Here is a 12855-nt window from a genome sequence, read left to right as displayed (position 1 = left end):
GGCGGGTGACAGGTGCCTCACCTCCTCGGCGAGCCGCAGTGGTTCGCTCCGCCGGGGGGGCGGGGGAAGCGGCGTGCCGCGCTCCCGCTGCAGTCCGGCCGCGGGCGGTTACCGCCGAGCGGCGGAGGCCGGGGCCAGCCGCGGCCACGCCGCCTCCGCGCCCGGGCTCGCCCGCGCCGGTTCCGCCGCCGCGCCGGCGCCGCGCCCCGCCGGCCGCCCCCTTCCCTCACCCCCCTCCCCGCGGGAACGCTCGTTGCCAGCCCGGCCCCCGAGGACCGGGCCGGTTCGGCGCCGGCCCGTTTCCGAGGAGGGCAGCGCGCCCGCCCCCGCGCGGAAGGGGGCCGGGGCCCGGGCCCGCCGCCGGCAGCCCCGCTTCTCCCCGCCGCGGGCAACCCGCCGGGCGCGCCGAGAGCCGGCTGCGGAGCGGGAGCCGGCCCGCACCCCCCCCGCTGTTCAGCCGCGTACCCCGCCCCCCCCCCCCGGGCGGGCAGCGCGCCGGTGACGGACCACGACGAGCCGCGGGGCAGCTCCGCGGCCGTGGCTCGCCCCGGCAGCTGCTGGCAGGGCCGGAGGATGAGAGCGGATTGCCCTTAGGGTACAGCCGCAGCCAGCGCGCCTTTCTGGTCCGATAGCTGGGCGAGTTCACCACAAAAATGCTTTGGCTTTACGCAGTGAATAAGAAAAATTAATTGCGGAACGTGAAATCTCTAGGTAATTTGTAAAACTGGCAATCTGGGAAGGTAATGACTGTTAATCACATGGCAACTCCTAAGCAAAGTTCATTTAAACTAATTGCATAAATATCCAGAAAATGGCCTGGGGATGTGCGCTGCAAGTCTGAAAATTAATTATTATGCATACAAAACCAAGACAGCAGTCACTGAAAATAAGGACATTAGGTATATAGGTTCACAAACTTAATTCATTAGTTTTAATGAGACAAGCATGGGTACTGTGTACTACTACAAGTGTTCACAGGTGTCAATCTCTAGTTAATCTAATTTGCACCAAGGATATGCAGCTTGAAACGCTTACCTCAATGAAGTTTAAAATACCCAGTGCGTTATTATTGACAGGCAAACACCAAATCTTGGAAAACAGCATGTTAATAAATATACACGCAAGAGGCCAGGAACAAGGACATTTCAATAGTGGTTTTCCCACTGCCAGCAACCAGCTGGTGCTGCCGTGGCCTCCCTCGGGCTACTGGTTGCCCTGCGGGCTGCTGAGCACTGCCGTGCCAAAGCAGGCTAGCCAGCCGGGAGAAAACGCCATCACATGAGGTATGGAATGAGCAAGGATATAGGCAGCACCTGAGCTTCAAAAGCAGTTACAGAACGCTCCCCTTCCGAGACCATATCCCAAAGCAGAAGAATGAGGGAACAACTCTTTCACAGCTGCTTGCGATGAGAAGTCCTACAGGTGATTCCCTGCACAAGGACTAAAAATACTGCAACTAACCAGGATATTCCCTATTAAATTCTAAACATCAGATAATGCACCAGATCTGAGACCTAACCTCTCTGGCAGTGCCTTTCTATCAGTATGATTTTGTAGATAGGAAGCTGTAAGAACACTTAAGAGAGCTGCTTGACTTTTGAAGATAAAAATACATTAACAGAACTTCAAGTGTCATTGAAGAAGAATAGAGACATGAAGCAGAAATTTAAACATTTTATTTCCTTTGTGAATTTAGGCGAAGCATGCAGAGTGGATGAAGAGCTTAGCATGTACCAGATGTGTTTCTGGAAGAGTTCTATAATTCACATACAAACATGAAAAAGGGACACAAGCAACCATTAAACAACTGAAGCAATTTTAAAGAGATTAATTCACATCTAATTATTAAAAGATCATTAGGAAACTATTCACTACCATATCTACATAACCAGAGCCATAAATATTATTAAATTCTTTTTCTAACAGAAGTTTTGCAAACAAAATGGCCACTGCTGACCTGTATAATTTATTTTAAACAATGTACCCAAGAAAACAATTGTATTACCTCATGGCAGAATAGTACAAACTATATCTATATTATACTTTGGTAGAAAGTAAGAAAACGAGACCACTCACTGATGCTGATAGAAGCAGCACACAAGAAATCTTAAGCTTTCCACAATGACATTTTTGTTCTCCTTAAATGTGTTGTAAGTAGACAGCATAGCCATTAAAGCAGACAATACCCAGCTTTGACACAAGATCTAATGTGAAACTATTTTAGGTAGTTTCATATTCCTTTGATACCACCTCAGGTTCAGAGCAGCCAAGATTTCTAGAAACTACTGGCAGTTTTGGCTGCTTGATCAGACAGTTTTAACCTTATTTAGAAGGTTCAGCTTTGGTCACTGACATCTAAGATATTCAAACTTACTAGTCACAAAAAAAAATTTTGATCTACGTCCTTATTTACACAGTGTCTATGTTAAAGAATATTATTATAGTCTCTAGGATAATTAACTGTATTTTGTTTTGATTGGTATGTCACTTTTCAAGACAGATTCTTCATGTATGAGTATGGCCATGCAGCTAACTATAAATATCAGAATTGTGTGTCCTTTTACATTTTCAGTATTTCTGCGACAATCCATTTGACTAGAAAGTATTTTTAGGCCTTGCTAAAGCATGATTGACATTTCTGTTAATTCCTGAGCAACATTAAAATGCTGCACAGCATACTTTAGGGAAGATAAGAGACCAAGGGCTTCCTTACTATGTTAGTATAAATTAAGAGTAACTTCACTGAAGTTACAGAATTACTCTGCTTCCCAACCAATGGGAATTTTAAATCTGTTCAGCTTAATAATTACATATGATAGAGTAGGAGTGTCATTTTACTTGCACTGGACTAGCAACTCTATTCAACTTATTCTGAAGTTACTTATATGACAGGGAGAGAAACCCAAGATTTTTAACCTGACAGCATCACTTTAAATGCTGTTTTGATGCAGTCCTCCAGCACTGAAAGTAATTGATTTTCTGTTTATTCTGGATGCGTGGATTATATTTACTTACAAACATGACTGTTTGGATGTCACTGATGGGTTGTTTTGAGTCACTTCTGTGCTTAAACTGAAAGATTTAGATTAGGTATTAGGAAGAAATTCTTCACTGTGAGGCTGGTGAAACACTGGAACAGGTTGCCCCGAGAAGCTGTGGATGCCCCATCCCTGGCAGTGTCCAAGGCCAGGCTGGATGGGGCTTTGAGCATCCTGGTCTGGTGGAAGGTGTCCCTGCCCTTGGCAGGGGGGTTTGGAACTAGATGGTCTTTAAGGTCCCTTCCAACCCAAACCGTTCTATGATTCTAAGCCGCTCAGGTTTTGAGATAGCAATTTATTTGAGCAGCACAGCAGCAGTGCAATTTTTTCCACATGGCACAGGCAAAAGAAGAAAGTCATTCCATCATCTGTCTCCTGTCAGTGTCTTTCAAGTCTTGCAAGATAATATCTCTATGTACATGTACAAATGGAATCTATTTACCTATTCTGACCTTTGGCTAAGAAAGACTGTATCTGCTATCCTGCCAAACCACTGGTGGGAAGGAGGTTTTTCTTCTTTATACATACCACAGCATAAACAGAATTGAGTTCTATTTTTTCACACTCAGCCATGAATTCTTATTACATAATCCAATTTAAAGAAAAATATCTTATCTGAACAAGATACATACATCTTGGAAGATAAAGAATGTTCAAGTTAGGGTTCCCCTGTACCAGAGTAGCAGGAGACTAAAATAAACAGCAAACAGCTGTAATAATGAGTTGATAACCCTTAGTTTCAAATGTTAGTAATCTGTAATTGCAGCGAGTATAATTCTTTCATATAGGAAGCCATTAATAGTTTAAAATGGGAGCTCATTAGTGTCACTAATTTGGCAACTTCAGAAGATTCTGCTGTTTTTACACAGAACATGTCAAACTACTTGAAAGCTCAAGAATAGCATCAAAAAAAGAACCGTCCTGAAAGATCTGAAGAAAATCTCTGTTAACGACAACAAAACTGCATGTTCTGGTAGTTTATCAGAAAGGCAAGTACTAGCATTATGAAGGCCTAAACTCAGATTACTAAGAGCCTTTTCTCAGTTACAGTGAGAAGACTCACATCCATTCTTAAACATTCTGCTCAAGAAATGCACAATTATGGCTACAATAAAATAGAATTTTCAAAAGGGAAAGACAGGAGTTAGACACTGCATACAACTACTTACATTGACATAGTGGGTTTGCTTACATTAAAAGCTAGAAATCTTAAGAATGGTCAAAAGAGCTGTATTTCACCCGGCTTTCTCTCATGGGCCCTCACCACTGAACTCTGAATTTAAGCAGAACACAGACAATTATTAGTTGCGCAGCCTAGCTAGAATGATGCCAGCTAGTTGCAGAAAATACATGATCTCAGGAAAGGAAAAGACTAAATGTTAGGTCTGTTAGGAATTCACTAAGAATCAAACCCTGGCAAAACTCATATTTCATGCTCAGCTATTCAGGTGGGGAAATTATTGGGAAACATTCCAGAAAACAGATTAGTCGACAAAATGAGTAAGATACTCAAAGGTGAATGGTACCTGTCACAGACCTTAATTCATCAGATAAGTATCATTGGTAAATACACGGTAGAGAAAACTCTCTTTTCCAACATCAATGAGAAAGATTCAGACTTTGAAATGTTACTAATTAAACCATTCCAAACCAGAAAAGAAGAAATAAGAGATAGTTGGGATTCTCATAATAATTTATTAATTAATATGATTTCTTAATGGAAATACTTTCTTATAAATAACAAAATTAATTTTCTATTGAAAAGAAATTATTTCTTAACAGTCAGAATATAGAATACAGAATATAATGGGGTTTGCTGGTCTGTGCAAAAGCATCATCTAGAGTATTTCTTGTCCAGTTAATATCCATTATTATTCTTAAAAAACACTTAGTGAGCTGGAGGAAAACTGGGAGAAGAGGGAGAGGTATACTTGATGCTCAAGAGTTTACAAGTGTACTTGATACTGTCAGTATATAACACACAAGCAAATCTGTTTGCTAAGTTCAGTAATAATTACCTTGCCAAGTCCAATAATGTCTTGTGCCATGAAGAAGAGAAGACAGCAAGTTCAGCTTTCACCCTCTCCAACTGACTGACTATTTGAATTCAGTGGCACTTCAGAGCCTATACTTGCATTCTGAAAACAGCAACAGACTTCTCGGAGAAGGAAACAGAGGCTGGACTTCACAAAATACAGCACACTACTGCTGCCTTGCAGTGTGCAATTTATTGGCAAGTGGGAAAACTGTGTCTGGATTTCCACACCCTGAAGCTGATGCATATACCTCTGCTTGAGCTCCCATCCTAGGAGTGTCCCAAGCCCTCCTGTTAACGTGAATGCAGACTGGTTACAGTTGCATTAGTGAAATTTGTTTCTACTTCTTCCTTTAAAAAAAAAAAAGTAAAAAAAAAAAGTAGTAATTTGATTAAATACAAATGAGAGAACAGCTGTTTAGCTCAAAACCAAGTCATCTGTCACTTACAGAATGCAGAACCAAACATAGTTTCCCATACCTTGGTTACTTGCCACATACTTATATTACATTTCCCCCCTACCTAACAGGTACTGTCTTGCTAATACACCCTCTGAAAATTCTCTTTTAAAGCTAGAATTGATAGTAACTTTAATTTAGTGCATAAGAGCATTAAATACCTAATTACTATGTTCTATATGGCATCAGATGATGAACATAGGCCAGCTAAAAATATTCAGTTGGTTTGGAAAAGCCGTGCTCTTTGCCAAAGCATAGAAAACTTATCACTGTGCCGCTGTCACTGCAGAAATACAAGTTACCAGTTAGAGGTGTCTATAAATAAGAGTCCTGTGCTAACAATATAGCACCTATGGCAAGAGAAAGAGAAATAAGGTGACTGCTTCATCACACCATTAAGAAGAAAAATGAGAGCACTACCATCATGTTGAAACACAAAATATAAGAATTAAAGGAATCAAAGTCCACAAATTTACAATGACATCTTTAAGAAAGGGAAGGAACACTCACATTAATCAGTATGGAATTACAGAGGAATAGGATTACACAAATATTTGCATAAAGCAGAGCAAGTAGTTGCATGATGCAGAAGAGAGAAGCTTTTGAAGGATCTAGGCCATTGCCCAAGACAAACATACCCATGAATAGCTGCTAGAAGGTAGCCAGCTTTGAACAAGCAAAACCATCGAGCCACCAGGAAAACAGAGAAAAGAAAGATCACAACTCTACATGCTGAATAACAGGTCTAATATTAAACTTTCAAGTGTGTAATATAAAAAGAACCCACCGAACGCGTTTAGTACAAGGTCCACGGAGAGAAGCCCTTTGGCTCTCCCTGTCGGATGTGAGGGGCAGTGGCTCACTGGTGGCAGATGTCTTTCAATGTCTTTCTGAGAAACAATTTGGAGTGGAAAAAAAATACCGAGTTTCTTTGTTGCTCTGAAATGTTACATTCCATTAGCTCTGTAAGTACAAATGAAAAGGTGCATCGTTAGACAAGGGGAACCTCTTGTCATTTCACTGTTAAGTCAGTGGCTAAGTCCACACAAGATTGCTGGAAAATGAAAACTGCCATTATTTAGAAGCTCCACTTCCTGTCCGTCACCAAAAGGGTTGCATTCTGGAAAGCTGTGTTACGTTGCAATTACTCTGACGCAATACATATTTCTGGTAATAACAAAGTAGGTGCACGTTCTCTCAGAAGGGAAGTGACCCATCTCTAGAAGAACTTGAGAAGCTGTACCGTGTACCAGCAAGTGTTGGAATAGGCCTGCACAATGGTTTAGGCAACAGATCCTTGGTTCTCCAGGAGGAGAAGTTTCTTTCTAAATCAGAGGCAAACAGGACACTTGCTACCAAGGAAAGGTATATTTACACACAACCTGCCCATCCATTTTCACCAAACAAGGTATGTCTGATCTGGCCATTTGTAACCTTGCAGTGAATTGACAGAGACTGAAGAGCTCCAAGATGCCTCTGATGAATGGCACTCAGGTCTGAGAGGGCCAATGATTGTTCACGTGCCCCCTGTTAAGGGTGACCACGTTCATTCATTCATGCACACTTCAGCACAATAACAAGAGCACTTAGTAAATAAGCTGATAGTAGGGCTTGCACCTGAATATTTGTTCGTGCTATTGTCTGGGTAGCAAAAGCAGGTACTGCAAGCGGGCTGCTGGACAGCCTAATAGAAGCAAACATGCCAAAATTAACAGAAGGGGATGCAGGACCAAGAACAAATAGGATGGAGAACTTTAACTGTTTTACCAAGGGCTTTGCATAAATTCAACAGTTATGGTAAAATTCTTTATAATGAGGTCATAAAACTATTTTTTCTTCTGTCTCCTGTTGGCATTACTCTTTGTAATACACCTCTTAAAAATGACCAACCTCTCTTCCAAGCACTATCTTTTCATCTAAGAAAAATGGCTGTAAGGAAGTGGGGGACGGAAGGCCGGACTGAAGGGTGAAGGAAGGAAAGTGACATTACAGGGGTCTAAGCTAGTTAAGACCTACAACCCAGCAGTCTGCATTAGTTTCATGCTGTGCCGCGTGAAAGAGAAACCAGTGTTTAGGAATAGACGGTGAGGAGGTGGAGGCAGAAGGGAAATACAGATGGGTACAAAACTGCCAACAACCTGTCAGATCTGAGAAGAGGGAAGTTGTAAGGAGTGCATGATGAGCTGAAGAACCTGACCCTTTATATTTATCTGTTTTGGATGTAGTGGAATTTTCAGATAGGGAATAAAATGACTGAAACAAAAGAAGGTAAGGTAGCTGCATGTGTCTATGCCTCTATAGAGGCAGCTTCAAGAGTTACACTAATGCCTTGACTATGATGATGAAAACTAGGCTAGCAAGCAATGGCACATGAACAATAAAATATTGGAATGCATCATGTACTAGCTAGTAAGTGTCTTGATATTATGTAGATTCCAATAAAAAGAAAGAATGAAGTTTCATATATTTATATCTGTACAGAAGCTCTGTATAGAACACAAATATTTTCTCCAGTGTCTTCCCTTTGCATCAGGCATGAAATCACCGGCTCCAGTTGGGGTAGGTTGTATGGTGGAGATACCATCTAATCAGTCCCAAAAAATCCCAGCTGTAGGTAAATGGGTTTGCTTTGTATTATGGGAGCTCCGGCTTGTCTCATAACTGGAACAGGGAAAGAAGTGTTTAAAAAGAAAAAGGAAGGAAGCGGCTCAGGCAGAGCAATGAGGGAATGATGAGCTTGCATGGCAGTGCTCCTCCCAGATTGCACAGAGCACTGACTGAGGGCAAACCCCCAGAAACAACAGGCAATGGGTGGGAGAGAGGGAGGAGAAAAGAGCATTTTCCTAGTCTCTTGTATTGGAGAGCCTACTCAATCAGCTTTGAACAACTGCTCTACAACAGCAAATACAGACAATGAGGAGACCAATCCCATCAGGTAAAGAAATCTTTCCATTATTTCACTGTAAGGAAAAAGTACATGGATATTTAATACAGTATGTGGTAGTAGTAACTCATGGTGCTACTACTAGTAATGCACAGTGCCATTCAGAGAAGAAAAAAGAACACAGTGCACCAAGTCTTCAGAAACAGCTGAAAGAGTGGGAGTTTAGATCAAACCTAAATTCATTAGCACTACAGTTTGCCCATACATGATGTTCTAAGCAGTTTCCAAGTGCTTTGGAGGGGCCATCTAAAGCTATACATAGACGCATGCCTGCAAATGGGTACCACATTACTATTTTACTATCTTTGTAAAAAAATAACAGAATACTAAGCATAAGTTTAACTCTGATCATTTTTCACTTCCCACAACTGCAAAGCTGCCAAGTCCCTGCCAGATGCCTGAGTAAGATTTGTGGATTGCTGGAGGGAGCGTGCACCAAGTAAGGGAGTTTGAGATTTTGCTTTTTCTGGTTTTCATTGCTCTCCCTCCCACCCAGACAGCAGATGGTGGCATTATCATGGATGGATTATTTGTTAACAAGGATCCCCTCATGACTTCTCAACATAAAAGTCATCTAAGTGTCAGAACACAGGGCACACCAGGTTGGCCTAGTGTATTAACTGTTTCAAGTTTAAAGGACAATGGAGACAACTTACCAGAAAAAAAATCATGGAAAAAATATTTTCCATTGCAAAGAGAAAACACTGAATTAAATTCTGCTGTCTTAACTACTGTAAATTTACATTGTACCAAGCCATCAAATTCTGGTTGTTATTAGGATGAAGACTATTAAGTCATCAAATTATTCTACAGCTTCCTTGAATTCATTATGTTTAAAAATTATGGGATATTCAGTAACATTGTGAACTGGGAAACAGAATGAGGAAAGTCTTTCTGACTATATTGAACCATCCTAAGTGCTAGAAAAGGCAATGTCTGTAAACCTCCCAAACTGCAGAGAGCACTGGATTGTTTGAAAGCTGCATTTAGGACTTTGAACCTATATTGGAAAGGTAGAAATATGGACAATACACACATAAGGCTGAATTACTTATTCTTAGGCAGGCTTTCTGAATGTTGCCCAGAGCATTTCATATTGCTCTTAAATGCCCCAAACACTTCCTATTTTTCTTCTAAATAGATTTTCTGAAGCTTTCATTCAGCACTGCTATAATAGTGAACTCACTAAATAGCCAGCAGAACTATCTGTTGGCAATAGAAAAAAAATGGGGAAAGAATGTTGAATAGTTGCGGGGGGGGGGGGGGGGGGGGGGCGGGGCGGGGAGGGCAAAGCAGAAGAAGGAGAAGGTATTTTAGGGAAATACAAATGGTATATTACAACTTGGACATTTCTTCTAATATGCAGAGTAAAACTGGGGTTCAGTAGTGGTACAAAAGGGTAAGTAAAGCATCCTTCAAAGGACAGCGTGCATCTCATGTTACTATGAAGCAAGAAGATAAAAACCTATTATAATTAAAAGACAGGCTGTACAAGTCACTTCAGGATCTCTAAGTGCAAGTAATCCCCCTTCCCCTCCCCCTCCCTTCCCTTAATTTTATGGGTCTGTTCTTGCAGATATGTTTTAGAAAAATTGCTTAGTTTGAGCAAAAACAAGCTTATACTGGTTTCCACATTTATACATGGCAGTTATCCTTTCTGCCTTGTAGGCTGCAGTCCGGCAAACAATGTGAGCAGGCATTTCAGGGATTCAGAGTCTCAGGACTGAGGCCTTTCTGTTTTTCTGCCTTCTTTCACTAAAAACTTGGCTTTATCAGACCATCTTATCACAAGGAATGACTTCTGCTACATTGCACTTTGAGAAGATCAACCTTCTGCCTACTTCCACTCACTCTCTCGCCTTCCCCCTTAAACAGTCCTGGTAGATGTAAAACATTTGGTTCAGCACTGAATGGAAATTACTGATCACGTAGCGTTGTTTAACTTTTTGCCTTCTCCATTTCATTTCTATTGAGCTTGAAAAGCATAAACTTGAAATGAAATACCCAACGACCTGCAATTAATACCATTACTGAGATACACACTATTTCTTAGGCTAAAACTACCTGTAATACTTTGTACCACAGAATATATGATTACCCATGATACATACCAGACATACCTGTAGTCAGAGACCGTAACGCTAGAAATTCTGGGTTTGATCGTGCCTTCCATTTCAGCGATAGGTCAATAACAAGGTCCTCATGGATGCAATATCAAAAAGATTCAGAACTTCTTACTGAAGAAATGAGGAAGTTCACTAGGAGATAAGTCAGTAGGAGTATGATCCTCAGGCCACATAGGTGGGGAAGTTCAAGAAATTTTTTTGTAGGAATGAGTCATGAATTCTTCACTAACTGATTCATCTGTAACACAAGACATTTTAAAGACAACACATACAGAACAGCCCGTGTTCTTCATGGAAGGCTCAAAATTAGAGAAGAAAAATAAATGCCCCAGAGGAAACCTAATTTTTTTTTAATTAGTGTGCTAATCTTGGGCATGATTAAGAAAGTCTTTGTTTAACTTTCGGCCTTCTGAGAGCAGACCATAACATCACAAAACAGAGATTAAAGTAAGAGTAATTGTTGCAGACTATGCTGCCTTAAAATGTTCTAAAAGTAGAGATTCACATTAATTAGAAAGCTGTTCACATCTCATGCACTACTTCTTGCTCTGTGTTGCTTTTGGAGAAGGGAATTAATTTTGTATTATTTATTTATTTTACATATCTTATTTAGGTGTAATCAATTCTGTTACTTCAAACCTGTGCAAAATTAAGTGTATGAGGTAACAAGGTGATGGAAGCTAGTATTTTCTAAAAAAGCAGAAGACTTAAAAAATATTGGGTTAAGCCATATTTACTTCTGTGTACACTTTGAAAGCTGATTTTGTATATTTAACCAACAGCAGGCAGTAGAAAATTACAGAGATGGTGCTAACTTTTACATGCTTTCTTTGTTTAACCAAGCCTCTACAAAAAAATTCAGTGAAGACCAGACCCCTATGAGAATTTTTAACTTTTTTCAAACTTACCAAATGGAAAAGGATATAGACCAAAGTCAGGAGTTCTGCTGGAGGGCTGTGCCCATGTAGATAGCTGCAGTATAGTGGGAAAAAGCCATCAACAAAAAACCGAAAGATATAACCTTCACACTATGTAGGTGTAGGAACTCTCTTTTTTCCCCTCGCTACTTCTTAGTTGAGCTAATCACAGCTCATAGTAAACCCACAGGGGAAAGCTATCTACTCAGCACCTCCCGTTGCATAATCTTATCCCGCCACATGTGCAGTGGTCTTGCTCTACATGTTGACAGAGCAGAGAGCAGCATGAGGAAAGCTTCTGCACCTCCCACATTGGGATGCCCTATTTATACAGGGAAAACAAGGAGGAGGTCATCTCTGTGCCCTTGGCAACAGAGCCTATAGCTTTGCTTGCCCGCACAAGGGGAGCAGAGCCCTCAGTATTGTTCTCTTCTCTTTACTCATGCACGCAAACAAGGGTTAGGTATACAGGGCCACTGTGGGACAAGCAGACAAGGAGGGGAAGCAAGCAGAGCATTTTTCCCTGAGGCCTTTGTTTTGAGAGGTCAGGAAGACCTGACACAGTGGTACAAGTCTCCCAAAACAGTCATGGACTCAGTCTTCCTAGAGCTCACATAACATTGCTTGTGTGTGGTGGGTTGACCCTGGCTGGACACCAGTTGCCCACCACAGCCACTCTATCACTCCCCTCCTCAGCTGGACAAGGGAGAGAAAATACAACGAAAGGCTCGTGGGTTGAGATAAGGGCAGGGAGAGATCACTCACCAATTGTCATCAGGAGCAAAACAGACTCAACTTGGTGAAATTAGTTTAGTTTATTACCAATCAAATCAAAGTATGATAATGAGGAAAATAAAACCCAAGTCTTAAAACACCTTCCCTCACCCCTCCTTTCTTCACAGGCTTAACTTTACTGCTGAATTCTCCACCTCCTCCCTCTGAGCAGCACAAAGAGATGGGGAATGGGGGTTGCGGTCAGTTCATTACACATTGTCTCTGCTGCTCCTTCCTCCTCAGGGGGAGCACTCCTCACACTCTGCCCCTGTGTGTGGTCCTTCCCATGGGAGACTGTCCCTTCACAAACTTCTACATAAGTCCTTCCCACGGGTTACAGTTCTTCATGAACTGTTCCAGCATGGGTCCCTTCCACGGGGTGCAGTCCTGCAGGAACAGGCTGCTCCAGCATGGGTCCCCCATGGGGTCACAAGTCCTGCCAGCAAACCCGATCCAGCACGGGCTCCTCTCTCCACAGGATCACAGGTCCTGCCAGGAGCCTGCTACAGCTCCAGCATGGGCTTCCCATGGGGTCACAGCCTCCTTGGGGCATCAGCCTGCTC

The 12855-nt window shown here is 42.0% G+C and overlaps 1 protein-coding gene across 1 annotated transcript in view; it reads right to left on the bottom strand.

The window, feature by feature from the left end:
* The window catches only part of PPP1R9A (protein phosphatase 1 regulatory subunit 9A), a 155771-nt gene extending 146059 nt beyond the window's left edge, over positions 1-9712 (bottom strand). Inside the window, exon 1 of the mRNA XM_080383653.1 lies at positions 22-9712. The gene's annotated coding sequence lies outside the window, so the exon portion shown is untranslated. The remainder of the gene's footprint in view (positions 1-21) is intronic.
* Positions 9713-12855: the final 3143 nt, after the last annotated feature.

This window comes from Falco punctatus (assembly GCF_963210335.1).
Source record: "Falco punctatus genome assembly, chromosome: 4".
Taxonomy (NCBI): domain Eukaryota; kingdom Metazoa; phylum Chordata; class Aves; order Falconiformes; family Falconidae; genus Falco; species Falco punctatus.
This window is presented reverse-complemented; position numbering and strand designations above follow the sequence as displayed.